General features: G+C 38.3%; 1 pseudogene across 1 annotated transcript in view; it reads left to right on the top strand.

Moving 5' to 3' along the window:
* Nucleotides 1–11,744: 11,744 nt before the first annotated feature.
* LOC105517302 overlaps nt 11,745–14,579 on the top strand; it is a 23,140-nt pseudogene continuing 20,305 nt past the window's right edge. Inside the window, exon 1 of the transcript XR_001002652.1 lies at nt 11,745–11,784. The product of XR_001002652.1 is annotated as a eukaryotic translation initiation factor 3 subunit L pseudogene (transcript). The remainder of the gene's footprint in view (nt 11,785–14,579) is intronic.

Here is a 14,579-nt window from a genome sequence, read left to right as displayed (position 1 = left end):
CCAGTTTCGGGTAGTATCTTCATAGCACTATGAGAATGAAATAATTCACCAGATTAACATAAATTATCACACTAATGACCTATCTGAATCTTCAGTTTCTATTACATGATAATGTATCTCCAGCCTTCAACAAAAACGTACAATGCATGCCAAAAGGCAAGAAAAAAGTCTACAGAAAAAATAAGCATCTGAAACAAACTTAGACATGGCACAGATACTGAAATTATCAGGCAGTGTATTTAAAATAACTATGACTAACATGTCAAGGGCTATAATGGAAAAGCTAGACAATATGCAAAAACAGGTGCAATGTGAGCAGAGGGATAGAAACTATAAGCAAGAATCATAAGGGAAAAAATACAGTAACATAAATGAAGAATGCCCTTGGGGACTCATCAATTGATTTGACACAGCTGAGGAAAAAAAAAGTGAAGTTGAAGATAGGGCAATAGGCCGGGCGTGGTGGCTCATGCCTGTAATCCCAGCACTCTGGGAGGCCGAGATGGGCATATCACGAGGTTGGGAGATCGAGACCACCCTGGCTAACATGGTGAAACCCCGCTCTACTGAAAATACAAAAATTAATCGGGCGCAGTGGCGGGCACCTGTAGTCCCAGCTACTCAGGGGGCTGAGGCAGGAGAATGGTGTGAACCCGGGAGGCGGAGCTTGCAGTGAGTGGAGATCGCACCACTGCACTCCAGCCTGGGCAACAGAGCGAGACTCTGTCTCAAAAAAGAAAAAAAAAAAGTTTCTAAAAAAAAGAAGATAGGTCAATAGAAACTTCCTAAGCTATAACACAAAATTGATTAAAAAATTGTGACACATTATCAAAAGATGTAACATACACATAGTTGAAATACTAAAAGGAGAAGGAACAGAGAATAGAGCAGAAGTATTTGATGTAAAAATTGCTAACAATCTTCCAAAATTAATGACAGACACCAACCTATAAATCCTGGAAGCTTAGAGAACCACCAAGCAGAATAAATTTCAAAAAAGCCCTTCCAAACCTGGGTGTGTCATATCAAACTGTAAAAAGTCAAAATTCTGAAAAAAAGCAAGATGAAAAATTCACCTCATCTGCAGAGTGATAAAGCTAAAAATTATAGCACAGTTCTTATCAGAAAACATGCCAGAAAGAAGAGAGTGCAGTTAAATATTTAAAATGTTGAAAGGAAGACAGCGCCAACCTAGAATTCTATATTCAACAATATTATATTTCAAAAAGGTAAGAGAATAAAGACATTCTCAGACCAACAAAAACTGAGAGAATTCCTTACCAGGAGACCTGCCCTATAACAAATGTGTTAAAAACTTCAGGCAAAATAAAAAATAAAAAAGATACAGCTGAATAAATTGGATCTAAATTAAATGTAGAGGAGGAAAAGTTTTCCTCTCTCCTTTTAGGTTCTGTAAATTGGGCCTGTGAATTAAAGTGACAAAAAGCAGATCAACAGGAGGAGAAAGCAACTTATTTACATGTGCAATGTGCATACACATGGTAGAGCTCAGTGATGTGTAACTCAAAGGGGTGATTAGAATTTGGGGCTTATGCCATCTTAATAGGTGAAGGGGAGTAGGAGAAAAGCACTTATCATAAAGCAAATGACTATTTAGAAAGATTATCAAATTTTCAGCAGAACAAAAAGGAGATAAAAAAAATCTGTGATAATGTTTGTCTATACAAGTTTAAGTGGTCTGTCTCCTTTAGGGCCATGAATCCAAACTGCTGGAGGTGGGTTTTGGTTTAGGTTCTCTTGTCTGGGAGTAAATCTGTCCTGAAGAAGAATTTAGGGCAGACATATTTGCAAGAAGTTGCTCCTTTTGTTCATATAAGGGAAGCTCCAAGAAGGCTTTTTTCCTGCACCTGTTGAATCTCAAATGTCTTCAGCTTGAAATAATCATTATGCCAAAGTGCCATATTTTAGGGTGGCAAATACTGATTTGCTTCAAAAGTAAGGGTATCAGAGCAATAAGAAATGAAGATCATAAAACCTTTTGTTTTTCTTATTCTTGATTAATCTAAAAGGTAAAACTGTATAATAATAGTAACAACGTATTCATTGATTATAGCACACAGATAAGTAAAATGAAAGACAGCAATGTCACAAAGGATGGGAAAGTGGAACCAGAAATACTTTCTTATATGGTACCTATACTACATGTGAAGAAGCATAGTGTTATTTGACGGTTGCTTTAGGTTATTTAAAAAATACATTGTAAATTCTAGGGTAACCACAAATTTTTTTTTAAATAAATGATATATTAAGAGAGGGGACATAATGAAATTTTAGAAAATGCTTGGTTAAAGCCAAATAAGGCAGTAAAAGAGGAAAAAATGAATCATAGAACCACTGTAACAAATAGATAACAGTTACAAAGATGGTAGGTATTAATACAACTATATCAATAATCACTTCAAGTGTAGATGGATTAAATGCGCCAATTAAAATATTGAGATTCTCAGAGTGAATAAGAAGATAATGTCAACTATATGTTGTCTCTGAAAAATCCACATTGATCATAAAGATTCAGGTAAGTTAAAAGTAAAGAGATGGAGAAAAATATGCCACTAATAAAAATGATATATCATAGTTGCATAGAATAGTGTTTATTTTTCCTCTGGGTTTTCATAAAATGGTAACTCACTTCTTACTCTCCTTCCTTGGTCTTCATCTTTCTATTTGGTAGAAATTCTGTGATTCTTCCCTGCCATTATCTTCTAGTGTTTTTATTTTCACATATTATATCTTCTCATGCTGTGGATGACACTTTAATATAGAGCAGTTATTAGATGGAGTCTAACAGTTTGGCCACAGATTTAGCAGTAATTAGTAAATGACTGTGGCAGTCAATACTGGGAAATTTAACAAATTGTTCAGATGAGTTCAAGCAATTCTCTGGAGTTAACTTTCTCTTGCTCCAGATGAAAAACAACAACAAAAGAAAACAGCTGTTTGGAGAATACGAGTACCTTCTAGGCTTTGCATTGAGTCTTATGATTGGCACAGGCCAGGAAGAGTGTTTGTCAGTGAAGCTTCAGAAAATAGACAGGCTAACTATCCCTTAAAAATTATTGACAAGAATAAAGAGAAACAATGTAGTCTTCCAATGCAGTCTAAAGAAATTGGTGAAAATAAATTCCCAGTGATCAGCAATGAATTAAGTAAATTGTTTTTCTCACACTTATGGCTTGGAAAATAAAATTCAAATCCCTAAACTCCTACTTGCCAAAATGAATAACAATAATTATAGGAGGCCTGATATATAACGGTCACTTTAATTACCATGTTTTTGTTTCTGTGATATAATTAGTTTTTTTTCTTGAAAAATTTGAAGGAGAGACTTTTCCAGCTGGTTTTAGGTCTTATATATTATAATCAGTATAATTGTATCTTTCAAGCAATAATGTCCAGAACCCAAGGAAGTAAGGAGGATTAGACACTGAACATCTTGTATCACAAAAGAGAATCCGATGACAAGTTTGCTAAAGCCAGGTGTTCTAAAAGCTTTTTTCAGCTACTGAGCCAGTGGACGAAGAAAGAATTGGGCATGCTATAAATTGTGCCTTCCCATGTGAGTGCTACACTTTCTCAACTTTGGTCCAGGTTAAACTCTAATGTTGAATGCAATAATACCCTAAGCAGTTATTGAACAGAAGTCTATGGAGTCCTCCACCATGATTACCCATCCTTCATTGGCAGACAGAGTTTATAGTTGGTCTTCAGTATTGTCCTAAACTATATACTAAAGAGCCACAACTGTCTCAGTCAGATCACTGACAAGACCACAGACAGGTAATGAAGCGGCTTGCTGTAGCATAGCTCTAGACATAAAGGAACAGCTATAGTCCACTTTATTAAGTAAGAAGTTGATTGAACAGTATTCCACCATGGAGCATCCTTTCTGATCACAAGCAATTAGAATGGGCTGCAAACTCTGGGAGATGGGAATACTTGACTTTTGTACTATGCACCATGACCGCAGTTGGTCTTTGGGAAATGCGTATAGGGTCCCAAGGTAAAGCCCCATAGTAGCAGTTTCTGGAGGCTAAGTAAGTATCACATAGAAAATTATATTTCAATATCTGCTTTAAATTTGATGCCCATTAATTTGGAGCATTCTCTGGTCCTGATGTGAGGGGATAGTGTAATTAGAAGTAATTTATTGCTTGTTTCTTGATGCTTCTAGATGTACAGAAAGCATCTCCTTGTATAGAAAACAAAGCATAAAGTGAGCCGTTGTTGCTTTATGGCTGTGGCAGGCTATAGTTTCCAGTTGTTAATGAAGACTCCTCCTGAAATGAGGGGTAACAAGATGATAATGCTTGCCATTTGTACCATGCCTTAATCTCTGACAAAGGCCCTCACTCAGATCTTCTCATTATCTTCATTGTGTACTGGCTTTACAGGGGGTAGAGGGTAGTAGGTGCAACTTACTACTTATGCTTCTGTAGCAGAGATGGCTGGCCAAGCTAGAACACTTGGAATTCAGCTCCATAGGTTGCTCTTACGCCTTCTCTTATTCTCAAGCCTTGGTCCCTTCTTTGCATTCATATCCCTTATATTTTCCCTTTTACAATGGAAAATGTGAAAAGCACAAAGCGAAAGACAGAAAGCATCTCCTTGTTGGTTTCTTTCTTATTTGAAAAGATGAAAATTCTCAGAATCTTCTAGGCTTTCTTTAGGCCAGAACTAGGTCTCACATCCATCTCAAGAACAGTCACTTTCAGGGCTGTAAAATTGCTAAGACAGATTTAAACAAATTGTGATTCTTCTCCTGGGACTGAATGTATTGCCTCTGGACAAAATTGGGGTTCTCATGGCCAGGAAAAGTGAGAAAAATGGCTGATGACTGGGCACCCAAACTTGATGGCCACCGCTACTTAGTCACTATGGTTTCTTCAGAATGTCTTGAAGCTTCCTTGCACTCTAGGATATCATGGCTTCCTGCTGGGGGTGCTGAGGCATCAAGGCCTTCAAGATGCCTGATGGTGACCGCGTGTGGTGGCTCACGCCTGTAATTCCAGCATTTTGGGAGACTGCGGTGGGCAGATCACGAAGTCAAGAGATCGAGACCATCCTAGCCAACATGGTGAAACCCCATCTCTACTAAAATACAATAAATTAATGGCGTGTGGTGGTGGGCTCCGGTAGTTTCAGCTACTCGGGAGGCTGAGGCAGGGGAATCGCTTGAACTCGGGAGGCAGGCAGAGATTGCAGTGAGCTGAGATAATGCCACTGCACTCCAGCCTGGCGTCAGAGTAAGACTCTGTCTCAAAAAAAAAAAAAAAAAAAAAGAAAAAACCCGATGGCTTTCTCTCAGTTCCTTTCTGCTGGAGCAAGATTGTGTCCACCACAAAAATCCAGAAAGTGGTCTCTTTTCCAATGTAGTTGTAATATCTATAAGGCACTCAAAGAGCTCCTTCCACAATGTTGATTCTGATGATTTCAGTATGGCAAAATTATGCCCACAGTCACTGACCTTTGTATTTATCTATGAATAAATAGATATATATTTTTTTTGACTGAAAAATCTGAAACTCCTTTTCTGTGGAGATCAGGGCCAGGCCCTGCAGTTAGGGCTGGGAGCAGGTATCTGTGCCTCCCCAGCCCAGAATCTCTGGCAGGAGATTGTCACCTACCCAGACTTCATTTTAGATGCAGTTGTGCAGTATGCTACTTGGATAATAAATATTAACAAACCAAAACTAAAGTTAAAGCTATGTTTTTTAAGAGATTGAACTTTAAGGATAACAAGCTAGAGAATTACCCCCAGAATACCCAGAATATTTGACTTGAAGAAACAAATCATTAAGTTGTATGAATTTGAAAACAATCAAAAAGCTTGCACTAGACAAGCAGATTAGCATGTAATTGAGACAGGTCACATCAGAAAAACCTGGGTCTGGAAACTGGTCAGGCTTATCAGGATGGGGTACTCCTATGATTCAGGCCGTGTTTTATATAATGAGAGGAAAATTAGGCAGGGAAAATACAATAGTCAGTGACTGTGCACGTACTTTTACCACACAGACACACAGAAATAATCAGAATCAGCACGTGCCAGTCAGTATGTTGTGAAGATACCCGAAGGCAGGTAGGAACCAAACACACGGGAAGCAAGACGTGGTTCATTGCTGTCATAATTACCACCAATATGTTTGTTGATAACACACATATGTGGATTTAGCCATTACTGTCAGATAATCGCAACTGCAGTAAGCAGAGCCTAGACACCCCCTGCCGCCCCAATCCCCCAGGCCCCTGCATCAGAGATTCTCCCAGTACCATGTACCCCTCTGTCACAGTCTTGTCTCTGGGGGTGTGTGATGCTTGTTTGTGAGAATGTTTGACTGCTGTATTCCTCCCTCTGTAGACTGTAGCTCCATGAGGGTAATGACTATGGTTGCCTTTTTTTTTTTTTTTTGAGACAGTGTCTCTCTCTGTCTCTCAGGCTGGAGTGCAATGGCATGATATTGGCTCAATGCAGCTTCTGCCTCCTGGGTTCAAATGATTCTTGTGCCTCAGCCTCCCGAGTAGGTGGGATTACAGGCGTGCACCACCACACCTGGCTAATTATTTTGTATTTTTAGTAGAGATGGGGCTTTACCATGTTGCCCAGGCTGGTATTGAGCTCCTGACCTCAGGTGATCCACCTGCCTCTTCCTCCCAAAGTGCTGGGATTACAGGCATGATCCACTGTGCCCAGCCGGTTGCTTTTGTTTATTACAGCATCTCCACACTTGTCAGAGGGCCTGGCTTAACAAAAATATTATAAATTAATAAATGCATAATACATAAATGAACGGATACATTTTAGAGTTAGTCTTTGGTCGTTAAAGAGTGGTGGTGAGAGATGAAGAAAGTAGGGATAGAACTGAAGCTGAAGCTTTTATTACGACTTGGACACAAAGTCAGAATAGAACCAGGTTCAACAGAGATTTGAAGCTGATAACCCCAATATGAAGGAGTTTCTGTGTTATGAAGTGAAGAAGTCAGGAAACCTCTCCTTTTTGGGTGAAGATGTGGAGTCAGAGAAGTTGTTTATGCCCTAATAATTACTTGACAGCTTTTCTTACCTTTCCTACTTGATCAAAAGGTCATTGAAGGTGGGTGCCTTGTCTGGTTGATACCAGTAGTACCTTGTGTTTCTTGTACAGGTAGGCATGCAGGGATTGTTGAGTGAATTAATGAATGCACTAATAAAAATTTTCCGGGTTAAGAATTATCAAGACACATGAATGCAAAGTAGGGAAGTTCAGATGTACAACCACGCAATACATAATATATTGATGAGTATATGCTTTGATTCTGCAACGATTAACAGTTAAGTGACAGGAATTCTGCAACAATTAACAATTAACTGAAGTGACAGAAATTTCTCCCTTAAGTTAATAAATTTTAGGCTCAGCTGGTTTCAATATCCAACTCCAATTTGACAGTTGCAGTTGTGGCAAACATTCAATGACAACCTCTAGATATAAGAGACATTTATATTTTATCATAAGTGGAAAATTCCAAATTGCAAATGGCTTGCCCTGAATTTTTTATAATCTGTAAGTGATTTTTATCATAGCTAAGTATTGTGAAATATTCTTCCTTTCACAGTCTATGTCAAGTGCTGTCAGTCTGCAAGTATCAGAGATAATAGACAATGGGTCAGACACAGCCTTTCCCTTCAGGAACACATCTTCTTTGGTGGATAGAGTTACATTTGAGTCCGAGCTATACGACCTTTTGTGAGTCACTTAACCTCTAATAGCCCCAGTATTTGAACCTATAATATATTTGTTTTAAAAATCCAGAGGGGCCATATTTGCAGTCTCAGAGAAAGAAATCTGATTAGGCAGGACTTGCCTAGTATGCTGGGGCAGAGGTTAAACTACCTGCCTTCTCCGTCATCAAGATTCACTCTGATGGATTCTTTCACTCCATCTATCTTTGTTCATTCTGCTGCCAGACACAATTATTCCTTTTAAAGAGACCCAGGCTGTTTTTGTTCCTTGTTATGTCCTATCACAACACAAAGCGGTACAGGTATTTAGTTCTTAAAAACAACGGATGGATGAATTTGGGACACGTTCTTTTCTGGAAGAAATTACATCACCCTTCTCACCCAATATGAGAGACAAGAGGAGTTAAGTATGACTGAAGATTGGTACTTAGAGGTGTAGGATTGAGACAGAGTATTAAGATCACCTTTAGTGTCCACGTCCCTTTGAGCCTTTTAAACATTTTCTGCACACAGGAATGGGTCTTAGTTATTATGACACTGTGCTCATTGTACATGCCTTTTATTTAAGCAAGGAAGAACAAAAAGTTTTCACATGGTATGCTAATGCCTATTGTTTAATAATTGCCCCTTGCAGCACTGGGTTGAGAAGAATTCTGAGAAGGCAGCAGGCTCAGGAGGGTGAGTATCATGATTGACTGGCCACATGTGCCCTGTGTGCAGCATCAGGGAGTGGCAGCAGATGTGCAAGATAGCTTATGTTTGCCAGTTAAGGAATGTGGTTAGCATGAAGCGACACTGACTACTCCCATGCTTCTTTCATTTTAGTAAGCTCTCGTCTATTTCATTCTGCAAGACAAAGACTAGATTTCCATCTGGAACTGAAAGGCAATGTTAAGTCATGACCGTGACCTAGAAAAAAGCCTACCAGTCCTTATTGGCATGCTGAGCACATAAAAAGCTGTAGGCCAATGATGGGCACCAACCTCCTGAAGCTCTGGTAGCCCAATTTCTGTTGCTATGAATTAGGAGCAAAAAACAAAGGCAGAAATGAGGTAGGGAAAGGCAGAGTGACAAATAGAGACCAAAGGTAAGGATACAAGCCAGGCAACTATAGCAAAGAGACCAAAAAATCGTTGTTTTAACATGATACAAGTTTATTTGTTCCATTTACATCACATTGATTAAAATTTAGTAATATGGCCACAAAGTTGTAAGGCATGCAAGAAAATGTAACTTCTAGTGGGATGACTATCTGCCTAATTAAAATTCAAAATAATGGATTATGTTGTGTAATTAGTGATTACTACCACACCAAGAAAGTTTTGGATGCATAAGAATAAAGAAAAAGAAAAAAAAGAACTCAAAAATGTTAGTTGCTACTGGTTTTCTACCCTTCTATGGTTTGAATGTCCTCTCCCAAACTCATGTTGAAATTTAATTGCCATTGCAATGGTATTAAGAGCTAGGACCTTTAAGAGAAGATTAGTTTACGAGAGCTCTGCTCTCATGAGTGGATTAATGGTCAGTTATCCCAAAAGCAGATTCCTGATAAAATGATACAACTCAGCCTTCATCCTCTCTCTGTCTCATGTGCTCACTTGCCCTTCCACTTTCTGTCATGAGATGATGCTGCACAAAGGCCCTGGCTGTGTACCCATGCCATGTTCTTGAGTTTCCCAGACTCTAGAATTGTGAGTCAGATAAACGTAATTGTTTACAAATTACCCAGTCTTAGATATTCTGTTATAGGAGCAGAAAATCTCCTAAGATATCTGATATGCACTTTCTGCTTCTCCCCTGCTAATTCGTCCCAAGTTTTTGGTGTGCAATGTACTGAAATAAAAATGATTCTTAGCATCCTTTACAGCTGGCTGACCATGTGATAGTTCTGAGCCAATAATATATGAGAAGGAGTTGCTAGCTACAAAGGTGCGGACTGACAATATGCTTGACTTTAAAAAAATTATTTTATTGTAGAGGTATATATATATTATCATTTTAATCATTTTTGAGTGTCATAACATTAATTACACTCACCATGTTGTGTAACCATCACCACTATCTATTTCTACAACTTTTCCATCACCCCAGACAGAGGCTTTGTACTCTAATTAAACAATAATTTCTCATTCCACCCTCTCCCCAGTCCCTGGTAACCTATAATCTACTTTAAATTTAATTGCCATTGTAATGGTATTAAGAGCTGGGACTTTTAGGAGGGGATTAAATTATGAGAACTCTGCCCTCATGAATGGATTAATGCTGTTGTCTCAAGGATAAATTAGTTATCTCAAAAGTGGGTTCCTGATAAAAGGATAAAATTCAGCCCCCATCCTCTCTCTGTCTCACATGCTCATGAAAAAAATGAATTTGCCTATTGAGGATATTTTATATAAGTGAAATCATACAATATTAGTTTTCTTGTGTGTCTGGCTTATTTGATAGCCCATAATGTTTTCAGTGTTCCTCCATGTTTGTAGCATGTATCACAACTTTATTCATTTTTATGACTGAATAATATTTCATTGTATGTGTATACCACATTTTGTTTTTTCTTTTTGTTGACAGACACATAAGTTTTGTCTATTGTAAATAATGCTGCAATAAACGCTGGTGTTCACGTATCTGATTCAGTCCCTGTTTTTAATTCTTTTAGGTATATGCCTAGGAGTAGAATTGCTGGGTTATATAGTAATCTTATGCTAAACTTTTGGAAAAATCACCAAACTATTTTTCCACAGTGGCTGCATCAGTTTACTTTCCCATCAGCAATGTCTTACTAACACTTATTTTCTGTTTTTAACAATTATTATTATATGAATAGCTATTGTAATAGGTGTGGGTTGTATCTCATGGTTTTGATTTGCATTGTTCTAATGACTAATAATGTTGAGCATTTTTCATGTGCTTATTGGACATTTGTGTGTCTTCTTTGGAGACGTGTCAGTTCAATTCTTTTGCCTATTTTTAAGTTAGGTTGTTTGCCTTTTTGTTGTTGAGGTGTAGGAATACTTTATATATTCTGGATATTAAACCCTTATCAGATATAGGACTTGTAAATATTTTCTCCCATCATGTGGATTGTCTTTTGAGACTGTTGATAGTGTCCTTTAATGCACAGAAGTTTTTAATTGTGATGAAGTCCAGCTTACCTATTTTGTATTGCTGTGCATGCTCTTGGTATAATATCTAAGAATACATTGCTAAATCCAATGTCATGAAAATGACAATATGCTTGACTTTTACAATACAATGTTAGCACTGTGTGAGTATTCTTGTTTCCTGGATTACCACTAAATATTGATTTTCATTTAAACCCTAAGAATTTCCCTGACATTAACCTTCCCATAAGTGATTAACATCACAGCCACACGCAGAATGAAAAGCAGTGGTTTGAGGTAGAAACCAGAACCCTGAAGACTTGTGATCTATTTCAGGCTCTTTCAACATGGCAGACACTGTTGACCTTCCTGTCATCCATTTTCCTCCCTGGTAACAGACTCTGCTATTTGAGACTCTATGCCTCCTCTGTTCTCAGTCCATATGCTACCTGTGGGAGGTCACCTCTATCTTAGAGCTGGGCACATGGTTCAGTCACAGGCTAGTCCTAGCTACAAGCAGGGCATTTTGGTTCAAATAGAACATTTTATTTTTAAGGACATACCAATATACATTTTTTTTTCTTTTTTCTTTTCTTTTTGCTGGTAACTTGTGGTGCACAGGCACATGCTCCTTCCTACTATACTTCATCCCAAGAGAATAAGGTCTGGAACTACTGTCTGGGATCTTGCACTATAAGAAGAGAACCAGCTGGGCACAGTGGCTCACACCTGTAATTGCAGCATTTTGCTAGAGCAGGCAGATAGCTTGAGGTCAGGAGTTCATGACCAGACTGGGCAACACAGCAAAGCCCTGTCTCTACAAAAAACACAAAAATTAGTTGGGCGTGGTAGCATGCACCTGTAGTTCAAGTTACTTGTGAGGCTGAGGTGGGCCACTGTGCGGGATGGAAAATCAAGAGCTCTGGAGAGAAGAATTTAGTCCTGGTAAAATTCTTTGAGACTAGAAATCAATTTAAACCTCAACTCTTGAACGAATAACTAACCCTTTCTTGTTTAAATCATTTTGGGTTGGGTTTGCAGTCATTTGCCACTGGAAGAGTTCTCCTGGACACAATTACTAGCTGTGGGACGCTGGACGGGTCACTTCACAACTCTGGGCCTCTGACTTTGAATCTGAGATGCATGAGTTTTGTTTTGGAAACTGGGAGAACATATTGCAAGGTAAAGTAACTATCTCCAAGGTCACACAATAGATCCTCAAAATCACTGAAATCTTTAAGTTCAAGTTTTGAATGTTTAGTTCTAGTGCGGAAAGAACATTGTTTTTCATTTATCAGGCAATTGACTGATGATGTCTTCTGAAGACTTGCTCGGACATGAAAATTCCAATATTATAGAAAGGAATCTGAGCCATTAGGTAAATTACTTCATGTTTTCACCCTGCTGAGCCGTGATGGACAGTATAGTACAAAATGTACTAGGAGCAGTGCATGCACCCACAGCTGATGTCCTATGGGATCTGCAAATTATGCTTGACAAAGGAAATTAAACTTGACTAAAAGAAAGCTTTAGGCAGTTCTGAGATATTGAATGAGCTCTCTCTCTTTCTTTTTAACATCTCAAGTTCATGAACTCATTTTCTTTGGTTCATATTTCATCATCTCCCTAACAGTTGGGGTTATTGCCTACATCTTGGCTAGGATAAAAATGTAAGACTACCACTTTCTCTTGGACAGTTCCCTTTTTCTTCAGGCTATATTCAACTGGCACACACCTTCTTCATTGAAAAGACCTATTCTCACACTGGAAATGCTTAGGAGATCTTCCTTTCTCCGTCTCTCTCTCCTCCCTCCCTTTCTTCCTTCTTTTATCTTTTCTTAGAAAAAACTCATCTTTAGAATCCCCCCAACTCCCACCTCCCTCTGACTGGAAAGAATTTTGTGTTTCACTGTCTTCTGGATAGTTTACAGTGTCAATAGTGGTCCTTCCTCCAAGGGTAACTAAAATCAGTTATTTTGATTGCTACAAAATAGTTTTTTTTTTGCTTGAAACTCGTGAAGAGGGAAAAAATAAACTTGGATTCCTACAGAGGCAAAATTTGCAGACAGTAGTTGTAATCATAAAAAATACTGAAAATCTAGCTCCGTCTCTTCATTGTACAAATGTTTGCATGAAAACCAGAGTGACAAAAGGGGCTGCGCAGAATTGTACAACTAATTCCTGGCAGGATTAGCCCAAACCAAACCAAATCTTTTATTGATACAGTGCCCTGAATGTAGCCAAGATCCTTCTTTATAAAGAACTCCTGAAGATTCTAGGTTTTAAATTAGAAAATACCTAATTAGAAAAGGCAGGAACTGAATCCCACCACTTTGGGCGGCTGAGGTGAGTGGATCACCCAAGGTCAGGAGTTCTAGACCAGTGTGGCCAACATGGTGAAATCCTGTCTCTACTAAAAGTTACAAAAATTAGCTGGATGTGGTGGCATGTGCCTGGAGTCCCAGCTACTTGGGAGGCTGAGGCAGGAGAATCACTTGAACCTGGGAGGTGGAGCTTGCAGTGAGCCAAGATGGTGCCACTGCATTCCAACCTGGATGATAGAGAGTGAGACTTTGTCTCAAAAAAAAAAAAAAAAAAATTAGAGCCTTAGTATTGAGATGGTAAATTTTGTGTGATATATTTGAAACATGTATGACTGTAGGGTTATTTGCATAACCTCTGGCTTATTTATGTTTTCAACATTTAAATTTATTCTATTTTTAAAATGTATTTATACATACATACATAAATTACAATTTAACATAAATGCATAACTATTATATCAAACCCACTCTCTGTTTCTCGCCTCTTCCTTCCTTTTCCATTTCTTCCCATCCATTCAAATTATCTCTTGTCCTCAGTCTTTCAATAAAAATAATTACTTTTCCTTATTCTCATGCTTATGTAACAAAATCATCAATGTCCACATAGACATTGTACACATGTACATATCCTTAAATAGCATTTTTATATTGTTACCAAAAGTGGATCATAATATAAACACACTTTAATAATCTTGTTTTTAGCTAATGAAACTCTAATATTTTACATAGGAATGGTCCCTTTGATTATAAATTGAAGGAGGTCTTGGATATATTAATCTTAATCATTTTCTAGTCTCTTACTAGTTGCCTATACACTCTTCCATAAACTCACCCAACTGTTTTGCACAAACTCATTTCAGTTAGGATAGAGATGAAGAGGCCATCGAATATTGTAGGTACAGAAATTAATAGTTGAAAAATGAAAGGCAGAGCTCAAGTTTTCCATGGAGACTGAGATGCACTATCAAAGGGAAATGAAGTGTGTTGGGAGTGGGATTTGTCAAGATTGGCATTTCAGTTTGTGTATGTATTCCAAAGCAAAGATTATTGCTGGAAGGCCTTAATGCTAATCAACTCCAGTATACTCATACTTAGTGAGCAGAAAAATAATTTGAAAAACTTGTCAAGAAAAATCATGGCTTTGGAGTCTCATTCAATACGATTGGATGTGACTGAGAAATCTGCATTTTTTTTTTTTAATCTTTTTTGAGACGGAGTCTGGCTCTGTCACCCAGGCTGGAGTGCAGTGGCCGGATCTCAGCTCACTGCAAGCTCCGCCTCTCGGGTTTACGCCATTCTCCTGCCTCAGCCTCCTGAGTATCTGGGACTACAGGCGCCCACCACCTCGCCCGGCTAGTTTTTTGTATTTTTTCTAGTAGAGACGGGGTTTCACTATTTTGCCCAGGCTGGTATTGA

Source organism: Colobus angolensis, unplaced genomic scaffold (assembly GCF_000951035.1).
Source record: "Colobus angolensis palliatus isolate OR3802 unplaced genomic scaffold, Cang.pa_1.0 Scaffold3, whole genome shotgun sequence".
NCBI classification, from domain to species: domain Eukaryota; kingdom Metazoa; phylum Chordata; class Mammalia; order Primates; family Cercopithecidae; genus Colobus; species Colobus angolensis.
The sequence above is the reverse complement of the archived record's forward strand: the minus strand, read 5'-3'. Positions and strand labels throughout refer to the sequence as shown.